The sequence below is a fragment of the Macaca thibetana genome, chromosome 19 (genome assembly GCF_024542745.1).
Source record: "Macaca thibetana thibetana isolate TM-01 chromosome 19, ASM2454274v1, whole genome shotgun sequence".
Classification (NCBI taxonomy): Eukaryota; Metazoa; Chordata; class Mammalia; order Primates; family Cercopithecidae; genus Macaca; species Macaca thibetana.
The window spans coordinates 34731294-34743778 of record NC_065596.1 but is presented as its reverse complement, the minus strand read 5'-3'; the positions used below and the strand labels follow the sequence as shown (position 1 = coordinate 34743778).

General features: G+C 46.0%; 1 protein-coding gene and 1 pseudogene across 1 annotated transcript in view; one reads left to right on the top strand and one right to left on the bottom strand.

The window, feature by feature from the left end:
* The window catches only part of LOC126943321 (leukocyte immunoglobulin-like receptor subfamily B member 5), a 51630-nt gene that overhangs the window by 25445 nt on the left and 13700 nt on the right, over positions 1-12485 (top strand). The gene's annotated exons all lie outside the window — the stretch shown is intronic.
* On the bottom strand, positions 8957-10033 carry LOC126943343 (protein LSM14 homolog A-like; annotated as a pseudogene).

Genomic DNA, 12485 nt, shown 5'->3' with positions numbered 1-12485 from the left:
TCCGTCTCAAAAAAAAAAAAAAAAAAAACAAGAGTATAAAAAGAAGCCGTGCATGGCTATTTCAGCACATGAAGCTCAAAAGGAGGCAACATTTATTTTGTAGGGAGGCAAACTCAAAATAGACCCCATAAATAAAGGAAGTAGATAACTCTATGTAATCCAAAATAGTGGTTACACATCAGGAAATACCGGAAGGTTCTGTTCAACATGGAAATCACAAGGGCGCTGGACACGGGCACTGGAACGCTGACTTTCATTTGGTGACCTACAATCCACTTCAAATTATTGGTCTATAGTACACTTTTTAACTTGATAGAGAATAATCATATATTTCTTGGGAGCATGTGGTAATCTGATTCATGCATGCAATGTGTAATGATCCAATAAAGGTTCCCAGGACACCATCACCCCAAACATTTATATATACATATTTTTTTTTTCAGACCGAGTCTTTCACTGTTGCCCAGGCTGGAGTGCAGGGGCGCGATCTTGGCTCAATGCAACCTATGTCTCCCAGGTTCAAGCGGTTCTCCTCTCTCAGCCTCCCGTGTAGCTAGGATTACAGGTGTGCACCAAAATGCCTGGCTAATTTTTGTATTTCTATTGGAGATGGGGTTTCACCATGTTGCCCAGGCTAGTCTCGAAATACTGACCTTAGGCGATCCACCCGCCTAGGCCTCCCAAGGTGCTGGGATTTCAGGTGTGAGCCACTGCACCTGGCAAACATTTATAATTTCTGTGTTGAGAACATTTCAAATCTTCACTTCTAGCTCATGTGGAATATACAATAATTTGTTGCTAACTGTGGTCACCCTACTGAGCTCTCGGGCCCAGGAACTTACTCCTTCTCTCCACCTGTATTTCTGCACCCATCCACCAACCTCTCTCCATCCCCCTCCTCCACACTCCTTTGTCAGCCCTCTGTTGACCACCATTCTACACTCTGCCATCACGAGGCCCAGTTTTGTAGCTCTCGCATGTGTGAGAACATGCAATGTTCCGCTTTCTGGGCCTGGCTTATTTCACTTTACCTAATGTCTTCCAGATTCATCTATGTTGCTGAACATGGTACAATTTCCTTCTTTTTTTGGCTGAATATTATTTCATTGTGTATGTAGACCACATGTTCCTTATCCATTCATTCATTGATGGACATAGGTTGATTCCGTATCTTGGTTATTGTGAATACTGCAGCAATAAACATGGCGATGCAGACACCTCTTTGCTATACTGATTTTCTTTCTTTTGGAAATATACCCAACTGTGTGATTACTGGATGGCGTGGTGGTTCTACTTTCAGTTTCTTGAGGAACCTCCACACTGTTTCCATATTGGCTGCACTAACAACGTTCCCACCAAGGTACAAGGTTTCTTCTCTCCACATCCTTGACAGCATCTGTTAATTTTTGTCTTAGAGATTTAACCGGGGAATGGCATATCTCTGTTTTCTTACCTATCTATCTTTATTTGTCATGCCATTAGGGAGCTGAGATTGAAGTGCGGTGGTGAAAGCCACAGGCTGCACTGGCCACTAAATGGCAAACAAGGTGGCTCTTGATCTATCAGAGCAATGATCTCACAGGTTGACTTTTGTGTTTCATTCACAACATGACCCCAACCTGCCTGATGAGCCTCACCTGAGTCCAGGCAGACAATGAGCCACTACCCAGGTAAGAATGGGCCTCAGAAGAGGACACCCCTTGTGCAGTACTACATGACATGCAATTGACATTTTTAAGTGGCCATATAACTTTCTGATTTTATTATGTTGAAACCACCGGAACTGGGATGAAGGACACCAACATGGCCCTGGGGTTATTTCAGACATGAGGTTCAACCCAATCAGGTGGTGGTTTAGGGATCTCACAGGGCTTGGTTCCAAATGTGACAATGCTCCATGTGCCTAGTCACCTCCTGGACTCCTCTGAAGTGGAAATCAGAGAAAGGCATTTGCATGGAGCTGCCGCTCATTCCAGATTCCATTCCTAGATGGGAACTTACATGATGCTTGACCTTGAAGAAAAGAACTGGGTGAAAAAGAACTCATGAATTAAATCCCATTTATAATAGCCACAAGCAATAAAAGACATGCTAATAAATTTATCCGACAAGGTAAAAACCTCTACAAAAAAATTATAAAGTTCTGATTAAAAAAAAAAATTAAAGAGGACAGGAAAAAACTGTAAAGATACCTCTTGTTCATACATTCAAAGAATAAATATTTATTAAAAGGACCGTAGTACCCAGAGCAATCTACAGATTCATTGTAATTCCTGTCAACATACCAGTGTCATTCTTCACCAAAATATTAAAAAATTCTAAAATTCATATAGAGCCATAAAATACCCAAAATAGCCAACACAATTTAGAGAAAAAAGAACAAAGCTGGAGACATCACACTACCTGACTTCAAAATACACTACAAAGCTGTAGCAACCAAAACAGCAAGGCACTGGCTTAAAAACAAACACATAGACAATGGAATAGAGCAAAGAACCTATAAATAAATCCAGAAATTGGCAGCCAACTAATTATCAAAAAACATGCCAAGAACATATATTGGGGAAAGGACAGTCTCTTCAATAAATGCTTCTGGCATAACTGGATATCCATATGCAGAGAAACAAAACGCAACCTCTGTCTCTCACGATATACAAAATCTACTCAAGACGGAATAAGACCTAAAGCAAGACCTGAAACTATGGAACTGTAGAAGAAAACACAGAGGAAATGCTTCAAGCAAACATTCTATCAATAAAACCTTAAAAGCATAGAAAACAAATGCAAAAGTAGACAAATGGGTATATCAAACTAAAAAGCTTCTGCAGAGCTCAGGGAACAACCAACAGTGTCATGACCTACAGAAGCAGGGAGAAACATTCGTTACCTATTCCTCTAACAAGGGTTTGATCATCAGAATATATGAGGAACTCAAACAGCTCAGAGGCTTTGATGGAGAAATGAAGAGAAGGTGCTGCTACGTAGAGAAATAAAGAAGTCAGAAGGAGGAAGTTTGGGAGAAACAAACCACACTTTCCAGGTACTGGAGGTTCTGCTTCTCTCTCTGACTCAGTTAACTGTCTTAAACACACCTCCTTCCGTCTCCTTCCCCCATGGGGTCACTGCTCCTGTGATGGCCCTGTTGGTTCCTCTTGTCAACCAAGTCACAGAATGGAAGAGCTTTCATTTCCTCAGCATCTTCCTCTTCACACACGATGGACAAATCCACACCATTCTATCCCAGAGCGCTTCTTATCATTGTCTCCTGTCCAACGCTACAGTTCAAGCTTAGCCGGTTTCCTCAGCTTAACACTTCATGGATTGTGGCAGCATAACTCCAATCCCTGCCTCTATCTCTGGGCAGGTTTCCCATTAACACTGCAGAAGCCCCCATTCTGTGCGATGAGACACAGTGACACACCAGAAACCCACTCCAGCCTGGCCCCTGGAGGATTTGAATTGAGATTGGAACTCTGCAGAGTTGCCCAGGAACGTGGTTTCACACATCCTCCTGTAGGAAATCCATAACCACTATCACCAAGTGGTCATTTCCAGCATCTCGGGGTGTAGGGGACGCCGGCTGGTGGCAGATCATGTGGCAACTCTATGGAGATCTTATGAAGAACCTATGGAGGTCCTGTGAAGATCCTATGGAGATGCTATGGAGGTCCTATGGAGATCCTATGAAGATCCCAGGGAGGTCCCGTGGAGGTCCTATGGAGGCCCTGTGGAGAACCTATGGAGGTCCTGTGGATGTCTTATGGAATCCTATGGAGGTCCTGTGGAGGTCCTATGGAGAACTATGGAGGTCCTATGAAAGCCCTATGGAGATCCTATGGAGGTCCTGTTGAGATTCTGTGGAGGTCCTGTGGAAATCCTATTGAGATTCTAGGGAGGTCCCATGGAGGTCCTATGGAGAACCTATGGAGGTCCTGTGGAGGTCCTATGGAGGTCCTATTAAAATCCTATGGAGGTCCCATAGAGGTCCTATTGAGATTCTGTGGAGGTCCTGTGGATAGGTCCTATTGAGATTCTATGGAGGTCCTGTGGATAGGTCCTATTGAGATTCTATGGAGGTCCTGTGGAGGTCCTATGGAGAACCTATGGAGGTCCTATGAAAGTCTTATAGAGATCCTATGGAGGTCCCATGGAGGTCCTATTGAGAGTCTATGGAGGTCCTGTGGAGGTCCTAGGAGAACCTGTGGAAGTCCTATGAAAGTCCTGTGGAGATCCTATGGAGGTCCCGTGGAGGTGCCATGGAGATTCTATAGAGGTCTTGCAGATCCTATGGAGATTCTAGCACTTTTCCATGCATTAGCTTAGGAAATAGACTTGGAGTTTCAGGATAGGAAGTCCAAGGCCAGCACTATGTTTTCTGAGGAAACTCAAAGTCAATAGTTTCATGTTCCAGAAGAAGCCCAAATCTTATATGGCTGCTAGGGACACATAAGCATCATCTTCACACACGATGAACAAACTTCACATGCTTCTTCACGCACTTCTTCCTCAGTAATGCAGAGACACAAGCAGAAAGAAAGTCGGTCAAGGAAAACAAAGCCTATGACTGGCAGCCAGCTAGGCAGACACACATACAACACAGACACACAAACACACAAACACACACACACACAGTCAGTATCCTACAGATAAAACTGAGATGAAGACAGACGCCAGCAGACATGCAGAGTACTCCTCAGTACAAAGAAAAAAAATATTTTGTTCCTGCCCTGTGCATAGTGTTAGCATGTCTTGTGCTCTACAATCAAAAACTCTTTTCTCTCCAGATGTCTACAAGAAACCTTCCCTCTCAGCCCAGCTGTGCCCCCTAGTGACTAAGGTTGGAGAGAACGTGACCCTGTTCTGCAGCTCTGGAAGCTCATTTGACCTGTGCCTTCTAACCAGGAAGGGGAGGCCCCTGGACACTGGCTCACTGGGGTGCAGAGACACAGTGGGGCATTCAGGCCAGCTTCCCTCTGGGTCTTGGGGCTGGTGATGGGACCTGTAGATACTGCAGCTCTCTGCCAATGACTCTGCCTGTGAGTGCTCAGTCCTGAGTGACCCACTGCACTTGTTATGGGGGAAGCCCATGCCTGCTGCATGCCCTGCAAAACACTAAATCATGGAGCCATGTCTAAGGGACAGCCTGCTGGACACGTGGGGATTTTAGGGATCCTGGATGCCCAAGACCACGGGAACCCACCTCCTGCATCAGCATGACCCAGATGTGAGACATGGAGTCAAAGGAGATCATTTTGGACCTTTAAGATTGGACTTCCTCACTGAATTTGGGGCTAGCATGGGCCCTGTAGGCCCTTTGTTTTGGCCAAATTATCCCATTTGGAACAGTTGTATTTACCCAATACCTGTACCCCTATTGTATCTAAGAAGCAACTAGCTTGCTTTTGGTTTTACAGGCTCATAGGCGGAAGGGACGTGTTTGACTTGCAATTCACTTGCCTCAGCTTCCCAAAGTGCTGGGATTACAGGTGGGAGCCACCGAGCCCCGCCTTGATAGGTCACATTTTGATTATGCATCCGCAAATTGTTAAACAATGGGGTCATTTTCCCTATTTACCTATTGTGAAAAATGACACAAAACAACACACATTTTTTTTTATTTCATTTATATGAAATATCCAGAGTATGCAAATCCATAGAAACAGAAGGCGTGTTCCTGATTCTTAAGCTGAGGGACAAAGAGAATTTGGACGATGACTCAGGGGCTTTCTTTCTCAGGTCATGGAAATGATCTGGAATTAGATAGAGGTGGTGATTGCGCCAAAAAACACTGATTTCTACACCTTAAAATGGTGCGAATTCTATCCCATAAGTAAATAAATAAACAAATACTTAATCTATATTCAGGTCTCTGCCCAGGGTTTGGGAAGCTGGAGAGTTTCGCCACAGCCCTAACAGAGAGGAAAACTCAGTTCAGCTCCATCGTGGAAGCTTCTCCTGAGACCATCAGACACCTGAGCTCTAGGAGCAGCTGAGTAACCTGAATGCCAAGGAGGGGGGCGCATCATGACTGGTTCCACGGAGACAGAACTCATAAGGGTGGGAGGCTGCTGTACACACTGAGGGGGGACTTCAGCTAACAGTGAATGTGGGGAGCCAATGTTTTCTGCTTCCCCAGAGATCAAGACACACCTGGGGACCTAAGACGGGGGGCACTGTGCATTCACCCGCAAGTTCTTTCCCATGGGTCTCAACTGAGCATTCACAAGACTGACTGGGAGCAAGATGGAGACCCCACACTGGTAATCAGACAGAAAGAGCTTCCACTGTGCATGGCCTGAAATCTGATTTCCTACCCAGGTGCTTCTCTCACATGGAGGAAAAGACATAAGCCATTGAAGAGGCTCAGATAATTCTGCCCACCTCAGATCCCAGGTAATGACTCACTGTGGCTGGAAAAAAGTGGATCATAAAATCCCTCTACCCTAGGAGGAGTGCAGAGAACAATCCTGGACCGTGATCCTAGACAAATACCATTAGAGATATGCACATTTGGAATATTTGGAATAGGGACAGAAAACCCCTCCCCACCAAACAAATCTACTCAGTAGAATGCAGCTGCCATGAGGAGCGGGGACAGAAACATGGAGACAGGCCCACCCTCAAGGCCCAGGCACACAGAAACTGCCCGAGACTGAGGCTGGAGGAGGACAGGAGAAACGTCTGCCCTCGACCAGGAGCCTCTCCTGAGAAGCAAGCAGGAGCACCCACAGCTGGGGTTAGGGGACCTAAGGATCCGCTGATGACTTGGTTAATGCAGTGAGCTTCAGTCGGCTCTGTTTCAGCAGTCCCAGTGCATTCTGCAGGGCCCATGAGTGTCAAGGCCACGGAGCAAGAAAAAAAGGACACGCTGCCCGGCGCGGTGACTCACGCCTGTAATCCCAGCACTTTGGGAGGTCATGGTGGGCAGATTACCTGAGGTCAGGAGTTCAAGACCAGCCTGGCCAATATGGCGAAATCCTGTCCCTACTGAAAATACAAAAATTAGCCAGGTGTGGTGGAAGGTGCCTGTAATCCCAGCTACTCGGGAGGCTGAGGCAGGAGAATCAGGGGACAGAGGTTGTAGTGAGCCAAGATCGCGCCACTGCACTCCAGCCTGGGCGACAGACTGAAATTCCGTCTCAAAAAATTTTTTTAAAAAAAGGAATCAAAGAAAAAAAGGACATGCATGGAACCAACACCAGTGACTCCCTCTCACCAAGGACCAAGTAGCCACCACTATTGCTGACAGTCTCACCTGTGACCAGCAGCAGAGTGTTCTGGATGTGATGCCTTTGAGTGGACCAGCGAGTCATGTGGTGGCCGCTTGACAACATGATGCGCATTCAACCAGGAGGGGGCAGCAAATCCTCCTGACCGGGATGGATGCTGACACTGAGAGGGGTTCCTCTGAGCTCATTGCCGCTCTCCGCCAGGAAGCAGAGTCTCCCACCTGTTAAATGGAGCATCTCATGACTTAATCTCAGATCGAGGGACCTACACGCACATGAAATCAGTGGGGCAATGAGAACAGGGCCACGTGATATCCTGGGGATGAACTGAGATAGCATGCGTGCCATGTAGTGGTTGGGTGCTGCTGGGGCTGACAGAGCATCAGAATGGCCTCTTACAGTAGATGCAAGAAACGGTTTGTGGATGAGACACTGCACTTTATGTGCTCTCTGATGGTGTAATAGACATAGATATAAAACAGGGATATAGATAGCTGTAGACAATATACATATTCATATGAATGAACACTAAATGATGCTGTCTTTTTCTTCTAATGTTTTTGTTCTTATTCATTTTTCTGTAATGGGCTCTGCAAATGAAAATGCTATGTCTTTTCAGAGGTAGGACCTACGGGCTGGGAAAGGAACGGAACGTGTCATCAACAGCCCCCATCCCCATCCTTCCAGGTGATCCACTGGGGAGATAAGCACATCCTGGGCCTGCACCTTTAGGTGATTTGGAGTTAGATGATCTGTCTGGTGGGAAATTACCACTAGGGAAGAAAATAAGGGTTACCCTATGCCAAAAGTGATCACTTTGCCCTTTCCCTTTTCTTTTTGTATTTTTGTTAACTTTAAAATGTTTATTTTAAAAAAAAAAAATAGTTGCTTTTTATACAGCTTTAGTTTTTAATGTTTCTTTGGCAATAGAATATAAAGAAATTTTACATCTATATAAAAAAGTTACGTTTGCCTAAGAAACAGTATTTACCGTGCGTACATAGCTGACAAAATTCTCTACCATCCAGCACCCTAATTAATTGACGAAATAAGCTACTTCATATGACAAGATTCCGCAAAAGAAAGGAGGATAAAGATACACACACACACACACACACCCTCCTTGGCTCAGAACACAGTATCACGGCCCTATATGCAGGCAACCTGCAATTACCACATACAATTCAGTGATTTTAAAAAAAACAAAACTTTCGGTGATGAAACAATACTTACAAGTCCCACTGAATTACTGCTTTAGTTTAACTATGCAGAAGAAATTACTTAACTTTCTGCTATTCCAAATATAGTTAATCCTCATGTCTTAAGATAAGCCTTCCTCCCGCAAAAACTGACTGCATTTTATCTCTGAAATTAAACGGAGGCCGGGCGCAGTGGCTCAAGCCTGTAATCCCAGCACTTTGGGAGGCCGAGACGGGCGGATCATGAGGTCAGGAGATCGAGACCATCCTGGTTAACACGGTGAAACCCCATCTCTACTAAAAAAATACAAAAAACTAGCCGGGCGTGGTGGCGCGTGCCTGTAGTCCAGCTACTTGGGAGGCTGAGGCAGGAGAATGGCGTAAACCCAGGAGGCAGAGCTTGCAGTGAGCTGAGATCCGGCCACTGCACTCCAGCCTGGGCAAAAGAGAGAGACTCCATCTCAAAAAAAAAATAAAAAAGAAAAAAAGAAATTAAACGGAAAAACAAACAAAAAACAAAAACCCAGTGACGGTGGCAAACATACAGAGAATTCACTTCTTCATTCTTCTCAAAGACTGAAATCAATTTCCGGGACCACGAAGAGCTAGAAATTCACCTATTTTCAGAGATTTGTTTGTAGACTATGCAGCAGCTTTGTTGTCTTTCTTTCAAAAAGCAGTACCATCAATTCAGACCTTTTAGGGGCCAAAAGCTGTGTTTTTCTGATATTCAAAATGTGCAAACTCCCTGTCCCCAGAACTTGCTCTGAATCCACCACGGTGAATCCACCGTGGTCAAGGTACCACCTCTGCCACTACCACGCCCTCTGCCACCACAGAAACCAAGACCTCCTCTGCCTCTGTATCCCCCATGGCCACGGTTTGGACAAAGTGGGATTCCAAATGTTTCAGCATTTAATCTTCTTCCTTCAGCCCAGGTTGGTCTCTGTTCTCTATTGTCATCACAAGAAATATTATCAAAGAAGGATTTAGTTTGGTCATAGTAGCAATTAGATCCAGGTGGATCTTCTTCATCAGCATGTCCGTCACTGTTTTGGGTATCAACTCCCGAGTCTCCTTTATCTTCGCCATTTCCAGGCTTCTCCCGTTTCTCAAGTTTATCTTCTTTTAATTTATTATGAAACTCTCTGCCAATCTCTTCCTTGTTGAATTGTGCATTTGGACTTTCAAAGTCAAAGTCTTTCTCAAGTTTCATTGGCCCATCTCACCGAATACCAAATCTTCCCCTGCCACCCTGACGACCCCCACGCCCTCTTCTTGGCGCTGAAGGAGCACCTGGAGACTTGTCTCTTGTAATCATTTCTGAGTTGCTCATTTTCTGGCCTTGGAACGTTGTGTGCTTCAACTCACCTGTGCTCCTGATTCTCTATTGCTTTTTGGCTGGTAGATGGCCCAGGCCTGGTTGATACAGGACTCCTTCTCCCAAGACGTGCTGGAGCAGGTAAGCAGGCCCAGGCGGTCTGCACTGCTTGTTCCATAGTTGGGCTTTTTCTCAAAGGGTCGAACTGAGCGCTTGAACGACCCTGAGATAATTGTGTTTTTAGATATCTTGTATCCTGTGTAAAGGCAGAACCAACCGCCCTACTTAGGAACCCACGGACTGGAATGAAGAAGTCAATGAGCCTAATGAGAACTGCAGGATAGCTGGGTCCTGAGGCAAAGAACACCGTGGTTTTGGTGGCTGGCAAACAGTGAGGTCTTTCATGTCTCTCCCACGGAATACAATGGATTCAGAGACTCCATCTTGTGGCGGTATTGGACCATCTGGCGGTCTGTCTTCTGGACCAAAGGACCGAACTTTGGCGAGGGCTGCGGGGAGTGTTCGGTGTCATGGTGTAGAGGATGCCCTGGTAGTGGATCTCCACCTTGGACTGAGGCTGAGGCTTGCTGATGTTAAGGGTGCTCCCGCTCAATGGCGCAGGCGCCGCCGCCGCTCCCGCCCGCTCGCAGAAAAGCAGATCCCACACCGCTGCCGCCCGCTCCTCACGCCCGCTGAGCACGCCCGCTCCTCCTTCGCCTCAGACCAACTGGCGCACGCCCGCTCCTCCTTTGCTTCAGACCCAACATGGCGGCGGCGCCCGCCGCCGCCTCCCGCACGCCGCCTCCCGCACGCCGCCTCCCGCACGCCGCCTCAGCACGCCGCCCCCGCACGCCGTCTCCTCCCTTGCTTCAGACCCAACATGGCGGCGGCGCCTGCTCCGCGCAGCTCCCCCAGCATCCGGCCCTCAAGCCCCTTTGCCCTTTTCTTTCTTCCGCTGCAACCTCTGCTTCCCGGATTCAAGTGATTCTCCTGCCTCGACCTCCAGAGTAGCTGGGATTACAGGCGTGTGTCAGGATGCCCGGCTAATTTGTTGTTGTTGTTGTTGTTGTTGTTGTTGTTTCTGAGGAGAGATAAGGTTTCACCATGTTGGCCAGGCCGGTCTCAAGTGATCCACCCTCCTCGGCCTCCCGAAGTGCTGAGATTACAGGCGTGCGCCACCGCCCCCGGCCAACTGTACCCTTTTCTTTTTATTTTCTTTATCACAGTAGAAGAGCCGGTAGGGAGAATTATGGGCAGCGTAGCTCACTCACTGGGCACTGATGGAGGCTCCGCAGTGGACACAACCATGATGGGTGTCGTGGGTTGCATTGTAACCCCAAAAGGACGTGTTGGCACCTTAACCCCCTTACCTGTAAGTGTGAACTCATGCAGAAACAGGGTCCTTAGAGATGTGATTAGGTAAATAAAGATACAGTCATGCTGGAAGAGGACAGGATCTGAATCCAGTATCACTCGCATCCTAATAAGACAAGGATGAGACAAGACGCGCAGGTAAGACTGCCATGTGGTGATGGATTTATATTTACCATCAAAGCTGAATCATTAGGGGTCGTTACACATTGAAATATGTTTCTGTTCTCTTCTATTAGAACTCCTAGCATAGTAAATAGAAGTAAATATATTGGCCGGGCACAGTGGCCCATGCCTGAAATCCCAGCAGTTTGGGAGGCTGAGGCGGGGGGATCACTTGAGGCCAGGAGTTGGAGATTGGCATGGTCAACGTGGCAAAACCTCATCTCTACTAAAAATACAAAAATTAGCCAGGCGTGGTGGCAGGCGCCTGTAATCCTAGCTACCCAGGAGGCTGAGGCAGAAGAATCACTTGAACCCGGGAGGCGAAGGTTGCAGTGAGCTAAAATCGCGCCACTGCACTCCAGCTTGGGCAACATAGGAGTGCAGATATCTCTTTGATAGACTGATTTTCTTTCTTTTGAGTATATGCCCATCAGTGGGATTACTGGATCATACGGTACCTCTAGCTTTAGTTTTTTGAGGAACGTCCAAACTTCTCCATACTGGTTGTATTAATCTAGATTCCCACCAACAGTATACAAGGGTTCCCTGTTTTCCACATTCTCGCCAGTATTTGTTATTGCCTGTCTTTTGGATATAAGTCATTTTAACTGGAATGAGATAGTATCATTGTAGTTTTGATTTGCGTTTCTCTAAGTGATATTGAGCACCTTTTCATATGCCTCTTTGCCATCTGTTTCTTTTGAGAAATGGTTATTCAAATATTTGCCCAGTTTTTGATTGAAATATTAGATTTCTTCGTATAGAGTCTTTTGAGCTCCTTATTTATTCTAGTTATTAGGGATTCCTTGTCAGATGGGGGTTTGCAAATATTTTCTTCCATTCCGTGGGAATGTTTGTTAATTGTATCTTTGCTCTGCAGCTTCTTAACTTGATTTGACCCCATTTGTCCGTTTTTGCTTTGGTTGCCTGTACTTCTGGGGTATTGCTCAAAAAATTTTGCCCAGACCAACATCCCGGAGATTTCCCCCAGTTTTCTTGTAGTCATTTCACAATTTGAGGTCTTAGATTTAAGTTTTTAATCTACTTTGATTTGATTTTTGTATGTGGCAAAAGATGGGTGTCTGGTTTCCTTTTTCTGAGTATGAATATCGAGTTTTCCCAGCACCATTTATTGAAGAGACTGTCTTTTGCCAGTGTATACTCTTGGCACCTTTGTTGAAATCCATACACTGTTGGTGT